The sequence below is a fragment of the Apaloderma vittatum genome, unplaced genomic scaffold (assembly GCF_000703405.1).
Source record: "Apaloderma vittatum isolate BGI_N311 unplaced genomic scaffold, ASM70340v1 scaffold2179, whole genome shotgun sequence".
Classification (NCBI taxonomy): Eukaryota; Metazoa; Chordata; class Aves; order Trogoniformes; family Trogonidae; genus Apaloderma; species Apaloderma vittatum.
The window spans coordinates 83,686-102,143 of NW_009734461.1; positions in this window are offsets into that span (position 1 = coordinate 83,686).

Sequence of the window (18,458 nt, forward strand, 5' to 3'; positions counted from 1 at the left end):
TGTGATGTGTCTTTAGTCGAGAAGGGTCTGCTTGTCCAGCACATGTTATCCCATCCGATTTCACAGGCCGTTTAACTAGTAGCATATTGCAATAGATGAGGCCAAGCAGCAAAAAGAAGCAGCTGAAACATGGGATGGAAAAGCTAGGCCAGAAATTGCTAAGAATGGGGTTATTTGTTCCTGTCCTCCTAGAGGAAAACTAATAGTTTCCTGATTTAACCACATGGGTTGAATGAGCTGGGACAGCTACCAGAAATCAGATGATTCTCCCACACTGGGCAAGGAGCTGACCCAACCTGACAATTTTTGTGTTGTAACCATCATGCTAAGCTCCAGAGGGATGATTTTTCAGTCAGATTCATCTCAGCAAATCTTTCCAAACTTAGTTTTACCATTTTTGCCTAGGGGAGGATAAAAACCACGACTGCTGAAATCTCTGCTTTCTGAGGGCTGAAAACATAGGCAAAAGAAAATTTCTTTTTAAACACTTAAGGCCACTCTGTTTTCAGAAAGGAATCCAAATTTTCATGTTCATACCATGGTCCGTGTGGAATAAATAAAGCATTCATGCTCAGTTCTTGTTCTCAGTGCTTAGGTACTCGGGTACTAAACCTCTAACTAGATGGAGAGGAGGACAAAAGACGGTGAACCCAGATTTAACAGTGTTAAGGCTGAAAGTACTGCTGTTCTCGCCTAGTTATTGCAGCCAAAAATCACATTTTACAGGTGAGCATTACTGGACTGTGTTCAGCAGTGCCTGGTGACTGGACACACTGTGTCCAAGCCACTGACCAGACCCTCGTGCAGCAAGAGCAGGGACATACAAGGAGAGTGAAAAAACTTGGGACCTGCTTGCTTGGAATAACCTCTGTGATACTGACACTGCAGTTAAGTAATTGTTGACCTTCGAAGATACTGTTGATTGCAGATTGACAAGAAGCCTGGGAACAGCCTAGGACAGGTCTTCCCTTGTTACTTCCCAGACAGCTGATCCAACTGAGGTCCCATCATACTTCTCCCGAAGTGCCAGCCCTGATGTCCTGCTGTCATTTATTCCTTCCTATGTGCCTGCCTTCAGTGGGTACCACTGTGCCCATGACCATGTGGTGGCTCGATGGGAAATGTGGCCAATGCCACCCATGAAATAAGAAGTTCTTCAGCCGCAGTAGCATACTGGTCTGCCTTTAGGGCCACACAAATAGCTGGGCTGGTGACGGGTGGCAGCGTGACAAGGGTCAGAAATCAGCAGAGCTGCTTGAGGGAGAGTAATGCTGATGAAAAAGAATGTCACGCCATGGCTGCTGAGCAATCTTTCTCAGCCTGAGCATAGTGAGAAGGTTGTTGTTTCTGCTTCAGACCAGACAGAGGGCTCAAATGCCTGAGAATTTGTCTGCTTTCTTCCAGATATACTAATCGGTCTGATAATAAAAACACCTTTCCCTATGACCTTCATCTCATGCAGGAAGTAAACAACCCGTAACATAAACTCCAACAACATGATGATTATTTTGTATTAAGTAAAAATGAAATATGCTGTGCAGGAAGGCAATAACACAGCTATTAATGGTCTACACAGATCCAACACAGGAAAATACCGGCAGACTGAAGAATATGATGGAGCTGGTCTTACGGGTATGTGGCTTCAGTTCCCAGCTGTGCACAGGCTCAGGCAAATTCCTCACTCCTGGGTGTAAAATAGGGATAATATTGCTTCTAACTTCCCAGGAGCTTCCTGGGGACCAACAGGCTGATGCTTGCAGAGTGCTTGGCAGCCACAGATGTAGAACTTTTCTGCTAGAGTGGGGGACACTGTCCTGCTGTTACTGGCCTGTATTTTTGAAACCAGTGAATGCAGGGACATTTCAAAGAGCTTGGAGTGAGCTGGAGCGCACAGGGTGAGTCTCTGTTTAGCCCTCTGGAGACTGGGGCTGCAGACGATAAGTCTCACAGGAGTGAGCACCAGGGTGAGCAGGAGTGTCCATTACACTCACCAGCAGGGAAGACTGCCAGGAGTGATGAGATGAGGCACCAAGTTCTGCCATTCCCAGACACTAGGGCTGAGGCAGGTCTGGAGCAGACCCACAGCTGCTGACTGCCTGCACTACATGCAATAGCATCCTGGAGTCACTGTCAGCACAAGCTGAACCCAAATTCGGCAGAAACCTCTTTATCTCAGTCCTTATCCATCCTCTTACTTTCAGTCTAGAAGCAAAGAAACTTTGTACCTGAAATAAGGAGAGTATCCATCACTGGGAGACCGGAGGTCAGAGATTTGCTGTGGTACATGCAAAACAGGAATTTTTCTGCCCTGATGAATTTACAGACAGGGCAGCACCAAAGGAGAGCAGGTGGCTACTGATGTCACAGAGAGCATAATATATCACAGAATCACAGAATTGTTGAGGCTGGAAAAGACCTCTGAGATCATCAAGTCCAGCCCATGACCCAACACCACCACATCGGCCAGACCATGGCACGAAGGGCCACATCCAGCCTCTCCTTAAACACCTCCAGGGACGGTGACTCCACCACTTCCCTGGGCAGTGCATCCCAGTGCCTGAGCACCCTCTCCATGAGGAAGGGCTTCCTGAGATCCAGCCTAAACCTTCCCTGACGCAGTTTCAGGCCGTGTCCTCTCGTCCTGTCACGAGACAAGAGGGCATGGTCTGAAATAATTTTAGTCTTGTTCTTTGCACAACATCAATAAAATAGTATAAACTTAATCATTGCACAGGTCAGTAATTGCTGAATAATAAAAGCAACTTTTTATCCCAAGCAGGCACTTTTATGCTCCCAGTTAAAGTCCAAGACGAAATAAAGGGGGCACCCCTCATAATAATTTCAGTATGTTTGCATGTTTCAAATCTGAGTGGTACTGTTCATTTTCAGTCTTGATCTTCAGAGCCACACCACAAGCACTGGAGTCTCAAAAGCATACTGCCAGCCTCCGTGCAGCACCAGGCTGCATGGAAACGCTCACACATTCCCCCTGGTGTTATCGCTGCCTTCCCAAACACTGTCCCCATCTGAGGAGCAAGTGAGAGTGATCTCATGTGGTCAGACCTGGCTGCTGGGACAGACAAGACCCAAGACGAACAAGGCAATGGAGCTCAGGAAACTATTTCAAAGCAGAGGCTTAAGGGAGTAAGTGCTAAGACACTTCATCCCCTCCTCAGGCCATCGTCATCAGCTGAATTGGGGAGAACAATGCATCCCGAGCAAGGGCTTTGGCTGAGCACTCCCTTTCCTTCTTGGCTTGAGACAGTCCTTTTCCATTGACCGTTGTGGATCCTCACAGTCTTTACTCAGGTTTCCACAGATGGCAACAAGTCAAGGGGTCCAGGCAGGGAAAGAAATTAAGTTTTCCATGCAAGTTGGCTCTACCATTTCAGGAGCAGACTGGTGTACTCAATGCGTATCACAGGCCTAGCCTTTGGAGAGATTTCAGGAAGGCAGAGGGACATATTTATCCATCAGTCTTCTGATTTCTGCATTGGTACAACCAGAGTTACAGCAGTAGATTTGCAGACTTTAAGGCCAGTGGGATTGTTATAGTCATCTCACTGACCCATTTGCATAAGGGAGCTCATCAGTTTTCCCTGGAGATGCCCCCATCCCGCCTGACACTGCACAGCTCAGTGAGAGCACGCTCCTTGGAAAGACAAGCAGGCCTGATTTACAGGTTCCAAGTGGTGGAGATTCCCTCCCATCCCTGGGTAACCTGTTCCGATAATGAATTATGAGAAGGAAGGGAGCCATTTAGTCAATGGTATTTGTGTATGATGATTTTACACGTTGCAACGGTGCCCGCTGCAGTAAGTAAATTGCCCCCTGGCTTTCATAAACATCATCTGTACACAAATATTATCCAGAGCAACTGTATGGCAGGGAAATTCTCCAGTGTAAGATAATGTCATCTCCACAGCAATAAGAAAGGTAAAACAGTACTTACCAGCTGGGATAGAAGGAGAGGCGACAAACAGCAGCCAGCTGTAAAATGACCATGTCAGGGCTACAGCTGCTTGGGTCTGCCTGATTTAAAGCACCAGCCCCACCAAGGCATGCTGAGGAAACTAATTCTGTGAGAGAGTAACTTCATACCCGGGAAAATTATGAGGCACCCAAAGGTCAAGCTGGTTCTGTGGGGTGCCTTTATAATACGGTCACCAGCAGGAAAAATGTCGGAAATTAAATTCCATCTAATCAGATGGAATTGGCAATAAAGTCAGGACTGCTCCATTTATTTATTTATTACATTAGGTCCAAGGGAACAAGAGCCCTTTTTCTTTCTAAATTTGGATGTAATTATAGCCAGCTCTTCATTAGTGCTTCCCAACCTCCATCTTGGAGCATTTTTCAGAGGAAGCTGATGGCTTCATTCCTGTTTTACTGGTGGAGAAACGGATGCTCAGAATTTCAAGAAGCAGTTTGGCTAAATTCTTGCAATACCCCAGTAATAGATCAAAGAAAGGAACATCCCTTCCCTGCATTCTCTCAAGCTGCGTCCAGCAGGAGAAAAGCCCTGAAAGTGCAGCATAAATCTACCACTACAAACTAGGTACAGTTGGACTGAATGGTCCATTTTGACCATAGCAAACTCGCTGCCTACATCGCTGAAGGCTGCAAAAACTTCCTACATTGTGTGATCAAGGGGATCAATATTTTTGCCTATGTGATGGGGGCTCATCTAATCATGCTATAGCAAGGTACACAGAGCTCAAGGGTCTCTTTAAAAGGGTATGTGATTTCTCAGGGAGATAACTGCTTTAGGCCATTTAGTCATTGCTTTAGTCACTGACTGTTACTTTCCAGGACAGAAAGACTTGTCATTTTGTGGTTGAGAGCAGGGCACCAGCACTGACAGCTTCCAGACCTCAGCCTCCTCCCCACCACCCTGCTCTGACCGAAGGACTACTACTTTCAACAGCCACACTTCTCCAGTAAAAACAAAAAAAGGGAAAGAATTAAACTCCCAGTGTGCAAGCCAGGGTTTCAAAATTGGTATAGTAGGAAGGGAGTTTGGGGCAATGCGTTGCTGAGGAACCATGTGCCCTTGCTCACAGGTGACCAACCAGGAGCTTGTCCATGCACAGCCAGGACAGTTGCCAAAGCAGGTCTCAGGGCACGGCACATGTTGAGGCTGTGGCAGGGATCCCAAGTGACCATCGGTCAGCTGAACCAGAGCATCTGTTCTCAGCAGCTCAGGTCTTAGAACTGCTGCTTTTCTCACCCTGGTATGAAACGGGGGGAAATTTTAACCTGCCTTTAAATGCTAAATGCGTCTGACCTAGGTGGACTTCTGACTTCTTCAGATATGTTTAAAAACTAACACTTCCTCCTCCAGCATCCATCTGTTAATATAAAGCAAAATGGGAATTTCATTTCTACTTGATGGTGTGAACTGAGCAAACAGCCTCTTCGTGCACCGAGAGAGCAGGAATCTGAAGCCTTTATCTTCCATCAGCATATTCAGCTTCTAAAGAAAACAGCAGGCAAATTGCTATCAATTCCTCCAATGTGGGGACTAAGGAGTTAATATATAAATCATCAGGACATGTGCCCAACATCAGGCTCTGTGGTACTAGGCAAAGGCATAAAATAAACAATAGTCATTGCTCCCAAGGGCTTACAAATGGCTGGGTCTTTCCAAACAGCTCAGCACAGCTTGCTTTTTTTTTTTGCCTTTTTTTTTTTTATTTTTTTTTTTAAATTCTGTGATTAAGTGTCTCAGGGGAGGCAGATGTCTGATGAGCACTTCAGGAAATTTGGCCCTCATCTGCAGGTGCTTAAACGGGAGCTGAGCCCTGGGCAAAATATCTCGCCTCTGAACAGCCCCGTAAGTGGCAGGGAGCTGTTCCCTTGTCAGGAGAGCATGGATGTGATCCAATCTGGAGCAGCCTAACCTTGTGGATCACTCCCAAGCCCAGGACGCGAGATGATGTGGGCAGCCAAAGACAAGTGGGAGAAAGAAGGGCAAGGACCCAACAACCACAGTACCCCAGGCAGCACCCCTCCTGCAGGCACAGAGACTCTTCTTGACCTTGGCCAATGCCAACACACACAAAACAAAAGCAGGATCTACTACATTAAAAAAAACTGCACTAAGGTGCCTGGACAACATGTACTCTGCTCCGGTGGTTCTCCAGGCTGTTTGAGCACCCCAGACACCACCAGGCTATTGGCTTTGGATTGTAGATGCCCCTTCTCAGTCTGTGAACAGCTTGGCAATATTTCTGCCATTAAATAAAGCAGGGCTAGAGCAGCCAGCTGCCCGCACTCTTCCCCATCAACTCACTTCCTGGCACAATTTTTGCCTGTGCCAGTTCCTTGTCTCCCAGACATTGCTCACTCCCAGACATCGCTCATGCACTGTTTTGGGGATGGCACAGGCTGGACACTGTCCCTGCCATATTGGTTCTGAGAGTGGAAAGAGAGGGAAGGGAAAAACTTGAGGTGAACGGGTGCAAGCCAGGCCATGACAGTCAGCTTCAGGGCTGAAAAGCAGATCCTGCACTGTTTTAGCTGCCTAACTGGAATCATTTTCCAGCCTTTCCCCATTTCCAGTTTATGGGAGCAAGCTCTCCCCTGCTTTTATTTCGTTTCTTTGCACCAAAGACCAAAGTCAAAGGTCTGAGTCTCACATGCCTTACTCCAGCAGCATGAGTTGATGCTTTCATTAACATGTTACTAATAGTGGAAATCATATAAACTAGGCAAGTTTCTATGCCTCAGAGACAGCATTCCTCCTCTTGCTGCTGTCTTTGCTAGACAATCAGTTTCTGCTACAACACAACCCAGACTCCCACTCTTCAAAACCTCAGCTTGTCTCATCTAACTTTTGTCTCCAGGGATTTCTTGCAAAGGAGACCAGGCAAATAACATGTCACCTCCTCCCTCTGCTCCCTGCAGTCTCACCTCCCTCTCCCCTCTACTAGCAGGTCAAGGATTCGCCTTCCTCTAGTCCCCAAAGTCTCCCAGGACAGAACACCCTCAGTTCTCTCATGACTATACTAACACAATTTTGATGCTCCTGTTCTTTGCAAAAAAATCTGGCCCAATTTGTCTTCCCCTTTCTTCTCAGTCTGGAAACCTTTGCCACTTCGCTTGGTTGTTCTCATATATTTTTAATGACTCCTTGGGGCTTTTCTTCACCTTTTCTACAACTTTCAGTGAGGAATTTTGTGGATCTCTGCTCCCATTTCTCTTCTGTTCCTCTTCCAAAGCTTATTCCCAGCCTATTCTGCTCATAAACTCGTTGTTCCTGGACCTTGCTTCTCAGTTCAGATCTTCAGGGACCAAGCACAGCATGTTCCTCCATATGCTCTACCACATCTTTCTGTTGGCTTGCTCTCTAGCCAAATTAATTGTTAATTAGTCATAAAAAGTGAACCTCTCCAAAAGAAGCAGGAAAAAAGAAAGAATGAAGAGGAAGAAGCAGACAAAAAATCAGGCTCTGCAGCAGAGCAGGGAGGGTGGTCATGGGAGGAAAAAGCTCAGAATCCTCTTTTCCTTTTCCTCTCACCTCCTGAAACATCCAAGCTACCGACAGCCTTTCTGGAAAGTGAGGAGCCTTTGCCCCTCCCCTTCCCTCCTCCTCCTCTGTGGAAATAGCTGCACAGAAAGATCCTCTGAAGTCGTTGGGAAGCAGATCTGGCTTCCCAAAATGCACAACAGCCCTGTGAGAGTGTCTTCTATGTTTTTATTAGTACCTTCAGCATAATCAGGTTGCCTCTTTCCTTCAAGTATTTTTAAATATACTAGACATCTACCCCAGCACTGCTGTGAACAGCAAAGCAACAGCATACCACTGCCCCTAACGGGATGTTTCCAGATGCTTGAACTGAGTATATTATCACAATATCTACAGATGAAAGACTTGTGCTATACATCTCCTTGCAAGGGCAAGATGTGTACCCCAGACAAAGGACATATACTAGATGTTAAACATTGAAGACCCCATTTTCTGCTGTGCTCCAGCTGCCGAGGGCCACTTTGCTGCAGCAGAGTAAACATAAACCCAGTTAAACTGAGTTTACAGATGCTTTATGTTAGTAGACTGGCACAAAGCAGCTGGAGTTTATCAGAAGAACTGGCCCCCACAATATTCTTGGGGCCACATTGGACCTCATTTTATCAGCACAATGCAGATGGCAAGGATGGGAAATGTAGATCCTGAATGGAAATGTAATTAAATCAGTTAAAGACAATGACTCTGTGTAAAATTACACTCTAGCAAGTATTTTATGGGAAACCCTTCAAAATCGTCTGCTTTGGAGCACAGAGGAGAGGACTAAGGTTCTCAGGAGAAGCAATACTGCAATGACCTTATCCAGCAACATCTTCCTCGTTCCTCAGACTGTGTTTGAACATTGAAATTAATTATATTGTGGAGTGAAAATAAACTTATGTGTTGCCTAATTCTGAGTATTCACGTACTAACTTTCTAACAGAGTCAAAGAGATTCTTTCAGCCTGCAGTTACATGTGGGAAGTTCATTGTTCACCCAGTGTTTGCAAAATGCCCTAATATGATGTGATTTAAATTCAAAGTAGTATGAATTTGTAATGAGGTAAAAAGGAGGGTAATCACAAAAGAGTGCAAGACAGAGCACACTTAAACCAGTGTTTTGGAAATTCAAAGTGAAAAAAAAGAAAGACTCAGCACTCTTTAGTAAAGAAGGAGGTTGTATAAGCACTTGAGAGGGGAAAAAAAAGCAAGAAAGAAAAAGCCTTTTTCTACACAAAGAATTAATCTGTGCACTGACCTTCAACCCGCTCCAGCGCTTACACAGTGGTACAAGGGGAAATGCAGACCTAGTGCAAACGATATAAACAAATTCCTGCAGAGGAAACTCTTCTGATGGACACATCCAGTCTGCAGACTCAAACCCACCGTGCTAATACACTTGCCTTTTGCGCAGCGCACAAAACCTGCTCTGCTAAAGGAAAGCTTCCCACACAAAGTGTAACTTAGAAGAGAAAAAAAAAAAATCAGTGCGGGCAAGTTTGAATTTCTTGAGCACAAGAGCTACCAGGCTTTGACAGTGAGAAAAGCCTTTGGCTTTGCAGGCTCACTTAACTCGGGCTGAGTTGCCAGCCTGGAATGCCTACAGCCCTCTGCTCTGCTGCATTGCTCAATATGGGACTGATGACAGTGGGCTTGGGTTATCAGCTACACTGAGGTAGTCTGTCGGATAAAATGGATGGTATTGCCTGCTCGGCAGTAAAAGGGACAGAGACAGTTATTATAAGTTTGACTAGGGACAGAATTAAATCGATGCAGTAAATGGCACTTAATGCACTTCAGTGACCCAATGCATTTACTTCATCATACCGTGCCGTCTGGCTGATTACATTTGATGCATAACACATGAAAAACACTAGAGGCCATTGCTGGAAAATCTCAGGATGCAAAATAAATAGTTTGGGCACTTCAGGTTTTCAGCACTTCTGCACGCACATGTGCTCTTTCCTGCGTGGCACACTGGGTTTGGTAGCACTGCAGCTGAGGTCACCTTGGCACTGCCTTCTCTCTCCCACTGAGTTTGCCTTGTTAGCATCAGCAGTCAGGGCTTCAGGCCTGTAAATTTTGACAAGTTTCCTTGGTTTGGTTTGATTGAAACAGCACAGCTGGGGGTTTTTTTTTGCTATTTTTTTTTCTCCCCAGACCAAAAATACAAGAAAACTTGGTAAAACTTTGAAAAACTAAATAAGCATTTAAGTTTGCCAGCTGCAGAGTACAGTGGGACTTGACTCATTTGCATGGCATTGGTCCACACACACAAACCAGGCAGGCTGTCCTCAGAAAGTTCAAGTCTGGGGGCTATGAGAAGGCTCAGATTTCTTCATTTACATGACACCCTGGGGAATATCCAATGCCAGAAATGTGAGAAAGGCAACACAGTCCTAGAAAGACACTATTTGTTGAGAAAGCTGGGTTCTTCTCCTTGTCTTGGCATTGATTTACTTGCTTTTTTTTTTCCCCTCTTGCCGCTGTAGTCAGGAAAGATGCTAAAGACCCTGTGAGACCCTCTGAAACTCTTGAGAGACAACGCTGGGGACTCCAACAGCTCCCCCTTGCCCAAATCTACAAATCCCTGTCCCGCAGACCAGACAGTGAGGAGGTTTCTCTGCTGCTCTCCACCCAGCCCAAGAGATGAAGTTGTGAGCTTTTCTAACCTGTCTTAGTGTGAATGAGCTGGACTGGGAAGATCCCCTGTGGGTGACTTGGTCAGGAGCTCTGCGGGGATCCACAGACCCTCGGCATGATGGGCACCTGCCCCGGACTTGCGTGCTGCCACTTCCACCCCCACAATGATTCTCCATCGGGGCAGCATGCTGAGAGCCTGCAAGCAGATGACTGAGCCCAAACATCTCCTAAATTGGTGCTGTGGACACAGGTAACCTCCAGGACAGATGGAGCTGCAGACCGTGTGTATCCGTAATACGTAATGAACTGGGACTCAACGTGATGGGGCAGCCATGCCTTACAAGACCGGATCTCAAAGGTCTGCCTTTCTGTTATACAGGCATAATGATTTTGAACCATTGTTGTAGGTGGTTGTGACTGTGATATTGTTATTGCTGTGTGTCACCATAAATCACTATGCTTTTCCAAGCCTTCTCTTCATTTAGAGGTTAAATGGAATAAATGAGTGGAGACTGCAACACATTACACATGCTACTAAATGAGGGGGGTAGAAACAGCCACCTCCAGTGCTCCCACCTACTCATACCAGTTCTAGAGCTTCTTCCATATGATGTAATAAAAATTTACTCTTAAACCTAGTGTTTCACCTGAGGGCCAGAAAGCACTGGTATGAAGACCTAAAGCTCACATTCTTCCTTGCAAAACGAGGATATTCATGAATATCCATTTGCTGTTTAGGAACAGAGAGGTGAAGAGAGGTTAAATGGGTTTTTACCTCAGAATAAATCATTAGAATATTTGGGAATAGGGCCAAGAATCCTGTTAACCAGTTCTTGGTCTCATTACATGAAAACTCTCTTCTTCTGCGTGCTACTTAGTACTGACATTATTCCTCCAAATGCATCAGACTTGACTTCTCTTACTAGGGCTGTAAAAAACAATTCAGAGAGGTTAAGTCCCATCTCCACCCTGTTCACCAAGTCCCAGCTTTGGACTTGTACTGCATGGCAGCACAACATGCACAGCAAAGTGACTGCACCCTCTCCATTGACTTCGAGGGGAAAATTCAGTCCCAAGGTGACCTCGGGCCATGCTCACCGCAAAGCCACACAGCTAAGGAAACTCACTGATCTCCCGTGGGACCACGGCTCGGGGGAAGCATGAGGAAGACTGCAATAATTTTGTGTTGCTGAGAGCAGGATTTGGCTCTGCTCTATGAGGAGGAGAAAAAAATATGCATTGGATTTATTTGCCTTTGGAGCAAACTAGACAGATTTCAATACTTAAGGGGATTGCATTTAAATCATCTGTGCCTTTTGAAAACAACATTATTGCTTGGTATCACAAGCAATTCCCAATTTTGAGATCTTCCTGAGCTAGACTCAGTTTTAGTCCTAATAGCAACAATTCTATTACTGCTGCAAGGGAAATGGAATTGCAATGAACTGGTATGCATTTTCCTTAAAAATTATAAAGTGACAAATGTTTTATTTCAGCTTCTCTTGAGGATTTGCTGGATATTAAAAATAATCTTGATGTAGTCACTGGTTGGCATTAACATAGTACTCTAACTGCTTGTTTCAGGGAAAGCAGAGGAAACAGGGCAGCCTCTCACAAGGTGCTGCTCACACTGCAAATGTTCTCTGTTATCTAGCAGGATCAAGACATTACTGAATATAAAGGTATTGTGACTTCATTTTTTTTTCAGGCCCCCAAACAATCCACTGTCCGCAACACAAATAAGAGGGATTTACGCCAATCCATTTCCTTTTGCTGTATCACCCTTTGTTACTGTGTTTTAAATTCTTGGTTTTCAAAGGAAATTTCAGATACTCTTAACTTGTCCATTTTCATATTGTCTTCCCAGCTCCCTGACGTCCCCTCAGCAGTAGCGTGAATGTCGCAATCAGACCAGAGGTACCTTCTCTACAGCATTGTACAGCTCCACACAGCAGGTTTAGGTGACGAGACAGTAAAATGGGACGGATTTTCAGGAAAAACCTAGTACCTACATAGCAAATCATAGTAGAACTAAAAACTGAACATTTTTAAATATCTGACTAGCTCACTTCAGGCTTGTATTTCTGAAAGAGTATAGAGTTGCTCCAGATGCCCCTGCTTCTCCATCTACAAGCCAAGATGCCAGAAAAGGTAAACTGTTCCCAAACCTTCAGGAGCTTTTCAGTCTTCTACAGGGCTACTCATTGAAAACCCCACTGGGGCTGCCACAGACCTCAGGATGCTTAACACAAGCAGGAACTGGATGCAGATCCACTTCAGAAACAAAGAAAACCCAGAGTGTAACTCTCAGTCGCCAGCAACTGGTCTGCCTCATGGTTGTTTTGTGACTATGAATGGGAGCTGCTTCTACATAAAGGGAGAAATTTGAGGGAATTTTAGATACTCAAAACTCCCATTTCTGTTGCAATTTCAAAGAGAGTCTTGTGTAATTTTTTTTGCAGGCACTGCCTCTGCAGTTGTTGTTAACATTACATTCTTCTTCTCATGAAGTCTCAGGAATGGCTATATCTTATGTTTTCTGGAAAGAAAACAAGCAGATCCGTAATTCACTTCACCACCAGCAGCAAAACAATAGTTAACTACAGAAGGGAAACGAGAAGGAGCTCAAGCTGCACAGAGGAGCTGCTGCAGCATGGAGCACCCATCCATCCTTAATGTGCAAAAAGCTACCTGGCACTAGCAATACCAGGAGTAGGCAGCTCATAAAACCTGCATACAGGCTTTGAATGCCATGTAGAGAAACAAAAGTATGGAATAAAGCACTTCATGCAGCTCCTAGAATGTCACCGTCACACTGCTCAAAATCTTCAGCAAAATCTGCTTCTCTGATAACATTGTGGATACAATTAGCTAATAGCTTTAGAAAGGGAAAGCAAAGACTTGTTTCTTTTCTCTCTGCTAATCATTTAAAAGAGAAAATAAAATAAGGCATTGATCAGTGCCAACTCTTATCTATCCCATTCAAGTGATAGCACAATGAGTTTCAGCAAGATTGTTCAAAAAAGCCCTCAAAAGTCCATTTAAAGCTGAACTGATTCTGTGTTAAATATTTTGGGCCAGATCTTCAGTTCATGTAAGCAAGCGAGGTCCCGGAGACTTTAGAGACCTAGCTTTGTTTTATTCTAGCTATGAATCAGTTTTTGTTCTCTGTGTGGCAGGTTAACAAGAAAAAACGATGCTCAGTGTAGGATTCCCCTACCCTAACAAGTACAACAGAGGTCTCCAATGGAGCTTGTTCTTCCTCTACAGACCACTTGTCTATACAACAGAGATGAGGCAAGTACAAGGCTCTGAAAATCCCATTCATCTGATTTATTTTGGATTTGATCTCCAGTGACTACAGAGGGATGCCCAGCGGCAGCAGTGGTTTGGTTCAGCTCAGCACTGCACTTCTGAGGTGACTGTCTCGATATTCCCCACTTACCTCGTTTTGGTTTGCATCATGGGGCAGCGCTGGTGCACACAGAATGGATCCTTTGCAGATGAGACTAAGCTGGAAGGTGCAGACATAGATCTGATGCACTCCAACCCCACATCTCAATCATCACCTCCATGATGTGTATAGCATGAAAGTCAGGTTTCAGACCACAGCTCTACTCCAGCCAGCCCAGGCTAACTGCTGTTGACGACAACAGCCTTCTGGTAGCTCCTGCACACCTGCATTTAATCAAATTAATTACACCCCAAACAACAACCCCAAGTTGTTTTGTGTATATAACATGGTGAACTCAAGTGTTGAAGGAGAAGGAATGCTGTTCCTGGATTGTTTTCAGGGTAACATTTTTTGCTTGCTTTCTCACAGGGAGAAGCCCATAGCCAATATGGGCAGCGGGGAGGGTCTCCTTCACAGGAACCTGGAGTGACTCAGAAAATCAGGGGCAGAGCATACTCACCCTCATCCTTCAGCCTCATCCCAAGACACATCAGTCTTCTAGGACTGGCAGATCAGATGGGATGACAGTATGAGGACCTCTCCATGCTTTGGTAGTCTGAACCCCAGAAGGGATGAGGCCAGCCTGGACAACTCCAATGGGAACAAACTGGTGACTAATACCCCACCTTTACAAGCCGTGACCCTGACCTCACTGGTGTTATCAGGAACTTTCCCAGCATGGGATTCATCTGTCTGTGCTCCAGGACCTGCCGTCAGTGGGCTTGTACCATCGGCAGAGAGAAACCAGTACACGTGAGTGCAACTTATCTCATGCTGAAGCCCATGTCTGAAGCAGGTGAGGAGGATAATCCCAAGCAATACTTTGTTCTGCCCATTGACTGTACAGGGAGACAGTGCAGTCCAGCTCTGACAGAGAGGAGTGCTTTGTAAGCATCTAGAGTTAGGTGGGATGAAGCCTGGTGATGGGCTTCTGACAACTCCCTAGCAATAAATATGGGTCAGTAAATTAATATATTCTCAGCTTGCAGGAATCAGCCTTCCAAGGCCTTCAGGCTGGTGGAGAGGCCGTTACCTCCCAACAACTGTGTCACAACACAGGGATACTCTCCTGCCATGCACAAGCGACACAGACTGAATGTTTTTCTTGCCCTTAGGTAAAACAGTAAACACCTGTCAGCGTTGCTGGACTAGTTACCACTGTGTGTGTTGTAACATACTATCTATGTAACAGAAACGCAGGATACACATAGGGTCATTGCTCAGTTTAAACTGAGGAAAAAGCAGGTGAAGAGCCATTCACTTAAATACCCTCAACTTGATGGTAATCGTGTTCCCAAATTTGCATTCTCAAGCATTCTCACTGCACAAGCAAGATCTGTTATTCTACCTTAAAAATAAAACCACACTGCAACAGAAATGTACGTCCTTTATTAACAACTTTTCAAAATAAATCTGAAGAAAAAAACTCTTTGGTGACACTATCTATAAAAACAACCTATCTTAGATGGTAAACCTATGATGTTATACAGGTTAATGAAGTAAACCAAATTATATGGCTTTTTAATTTCTCATTCTCTCTTTTTCTCTCACTCACACGCTTGCTTTAGGTTTAATTGCACCATGTTGTCAATAGTCAAACAAAGAGGGAGAAACACTTTAAAAAAGATGTGGCAGCACTATGAAAACATTGGTAATGCATTAGAAAATTTTTCTCAAAAATGTACATTTTATACAAAATAAGACTGTATTTTTGTTTGCTTTTTTGCTTTACATTTGCCCACCTAAGAACTCCCATTTCAGGTTTCCATTCTCATAATCCAAACACTATACATATTTTCTCTCAAAATAAATATACAGAATTATGTACAAGGTCAAAAGGCCCTATTGGATCATCACTAATTCACTGTGAAATACTCACTAAAAACATCATGAAAGAGTGGGAGGGAGCATCCTAAAGCATCTGATGAGTCTTGTAACTCCCCCTAATTTAACTCCAACTTAAAAAAACGTGTGTGAAGACAGTTAAAACAGCGGTATAAAGGCCAGCTTGACTTAGTTTTAAACAAGGGTGAGATGTACCAGATTTTGGAAGATACGGTTTTATTTCCAGGAGACAACAGCTAAGACCCAGCACGGGATAGGTCCCTTCTCAGAAGACCCTGGGCCCACCCCTGTGAAATCTCGCTAAAGCCCAGGGGAGCTGCTCTGCCAGGCTGATGCCATTGAATGCCACATTTCTGCGACAGACAGCACAGCCAGCCTGGAAAAAAAAAGAAAAAAAAAAAAAAAGGAGCAGACCACCCATGCACCCCTCACTGTAAGAGGGTGTTTAACTTGAGGAATTAATAAAAACTGCTGTCAATCAACAGAGATGTTACGACAAACACTGAGTAGCCTTTTAGTTTCAGTATGGAGGGAGTGAGAAAGAGGAGGGCACAGCATTTTACGCTGGGAACGTAAAGATTTTTAAAAAATCCTAGTTGACGTCTAGCTGTTTCTTTCACTGCTTCACCGTCAAATGATGACTTCCATTCTCCAAGTGACATCTTTTGGTAAATAAGCTATTTCCAAAGGCGCTCACTGGTGAAAGATTAATTTCTTTGTCAAAGTTGGCTCTAAAAGAGAAATTGCAATCTGAAATTGATCAAATCCATGATGTTTTCCGATGGAAAAGATCAAAGCACTCGATAGCCATGCATTAGCACACCAGTGTGTTCACTATGGAATTGTTACAAAGCTTAAACATTTACATCTAGAAAAAGTTATGGTAATAATTAGTTTTTCACAAAATAGAAAGAGGGCAAATAAAAACTTACACATGCCCAAGGGACTGCAAGGAGAGCCAGGCACTTTCTATCTTGGAAGTTTGCCCCTATTTTTGTGTCGTGTTTTTCTCATTATGAAACCCTCCTCCAGCAATAGATCTCATTCAAATTATAACTGGGAAAGGTTTCTTTATTTCGTCCTCTTTTTTTCCTTTAATAAATTCAGTTAAAAATTCATCAGTTCTCCCTAACTCTAATCCCTACTTTTATTCTGTTTTAATGGCATGGATCTATTCACATTCATCCATCCATCTCACCCCTGATTAAATTAAGGTCAGTAACCTTTACGAAAGGCCACATGCGTAACACTCAGTCAAGTCATCAGGCATTCAAGTACCTGTAAAGTAAAGGCTAACATAGCCTGCTGTTAATGAAAAATAATAATAATAATAATTAAAAAAAACCAACTACAAAAGGAGCAACAAGGAGTGAACCTTGTTTCAGCACCATCTGAATTAAGGGGAAAAAAGAAAAGAACAAAGAACCATTAACTTGCACATAGGACATGACTAAAGGGTGATTTAATTCACTAAGGAAACAACGCAGCTCGAGACAGGAGGCTCGGAAGCATGCTACTGTCTTTAGGAGCACCGGCTGATAGCATCAACACATCAACTCTCTGAGCTGGATCCGTGTCCAGCTCTTCACAGGGGTCCCCAAGCCAGGGACATGGAGACTGATGGCTGTTCTCGAGACTGGCCATGAGGCAGATTCTTTCCTAGAGAGACGGCTACGCCCGGGTAACGTGCTGCAAAGAGAAACGCTCCTACCTATCTGCATCCCTTCTGGAGCTAAGCCTTTCATTGTCACTTGTTTAATTAGCGATCTGTAAACAGAAAGGGCCTTGAATCGCATTGAGAACAAGCTTTAAGCACAGTCTCTTTCAGCCACCCCAAAAAGTGACGGTAACAGAATGTTAAACAGCTTGAAAGCTTGGCCTGACCTGCTGCTCTCCAAAAATGGTTAGCTACTCCTTTCTACTAAAAACTCAACCCACGTGCCCCAAGGTGGCATTAACTAAAACTCAAGCAGAATTGTAATTCTTGGTTTTGTAGGGTCTCTTGTTTCCCTGGCCTTGTCCCTCTCCCTGGCTGCTCTTGCTGGCTACAGACCATTAACTGCTTCCCAGAGCTGCAGATGCTCCTGCGGACACATCCACAAACTCCGATATGAGTAAAGCATAAGCCCTGCCAACCTCATCCAGTGTTGGACACATTTTCCAAAAAGAAAGTCTAAGGAGAAGGGTTATTGCAGGCGCTCACAGAGCTGCCAAATCTCCAAGAGTGAAAAGCAGCATGGAAGCCACTGAACCATTCGTTCCGGAAAATCAAACTAATCTTCACCTTCCCCTGCACATAGCAAGCTCAGACTGGAGAGCACAGGCAAGGGAGGTTTAGATTTTTATGGGATGTGGGGCCTAAATTAGCAGCTCACCCTACAAGGACAGGAGCCCTGTCCTGTCCCCTTCCCTCCCTGGCCCTGCCTACCTACTCTTGCCTCTTTACACATCTCTCCATGTGCTGATTTAACTCTCTAAAACAGCATTCAAAAATCCAGTAAAACACCAGATAGTTTTTTGCCATTTTAGAGAGTTGAACATGTTCACAGAAGCATTTGGTGGGCACCACGTGGCCAGGGGCTGGGAGAGCAATGGGAGTGGAGGGAAAAGTGACACCTCTTCCTTTCAGCAGTATAAATCACTAGCTGGAGCCTCACACAGGTTTTGGCAGATTCCTTTAAAGATTTCATTCAGATTTACAAGGGCACATAGCAATAGGACGAGGGGTAACTGTTTTGAACTTAAAGAGAGTAGATTTAGCCTGGATATTAGAAAGAAATTCTTTACTGAGGGTGGTGAGACACTGGAACAGGTTGCCCAGAGAGCGTGTGGATGCCCCAGCCCTGGAATTGTTCAAGGCCAGGCTGGATGGGGCTTTGAGCAACGTGGTCTAGTGGGAGGTGTCCCTGCCCATGGCAGGGGGGCTGGAACCAGATGATCTTTAAGGTCCTTTCCAACTCAAACCATTCTGTGATTCTACGACTCTTAACATACAATGCCAGGAACCTGA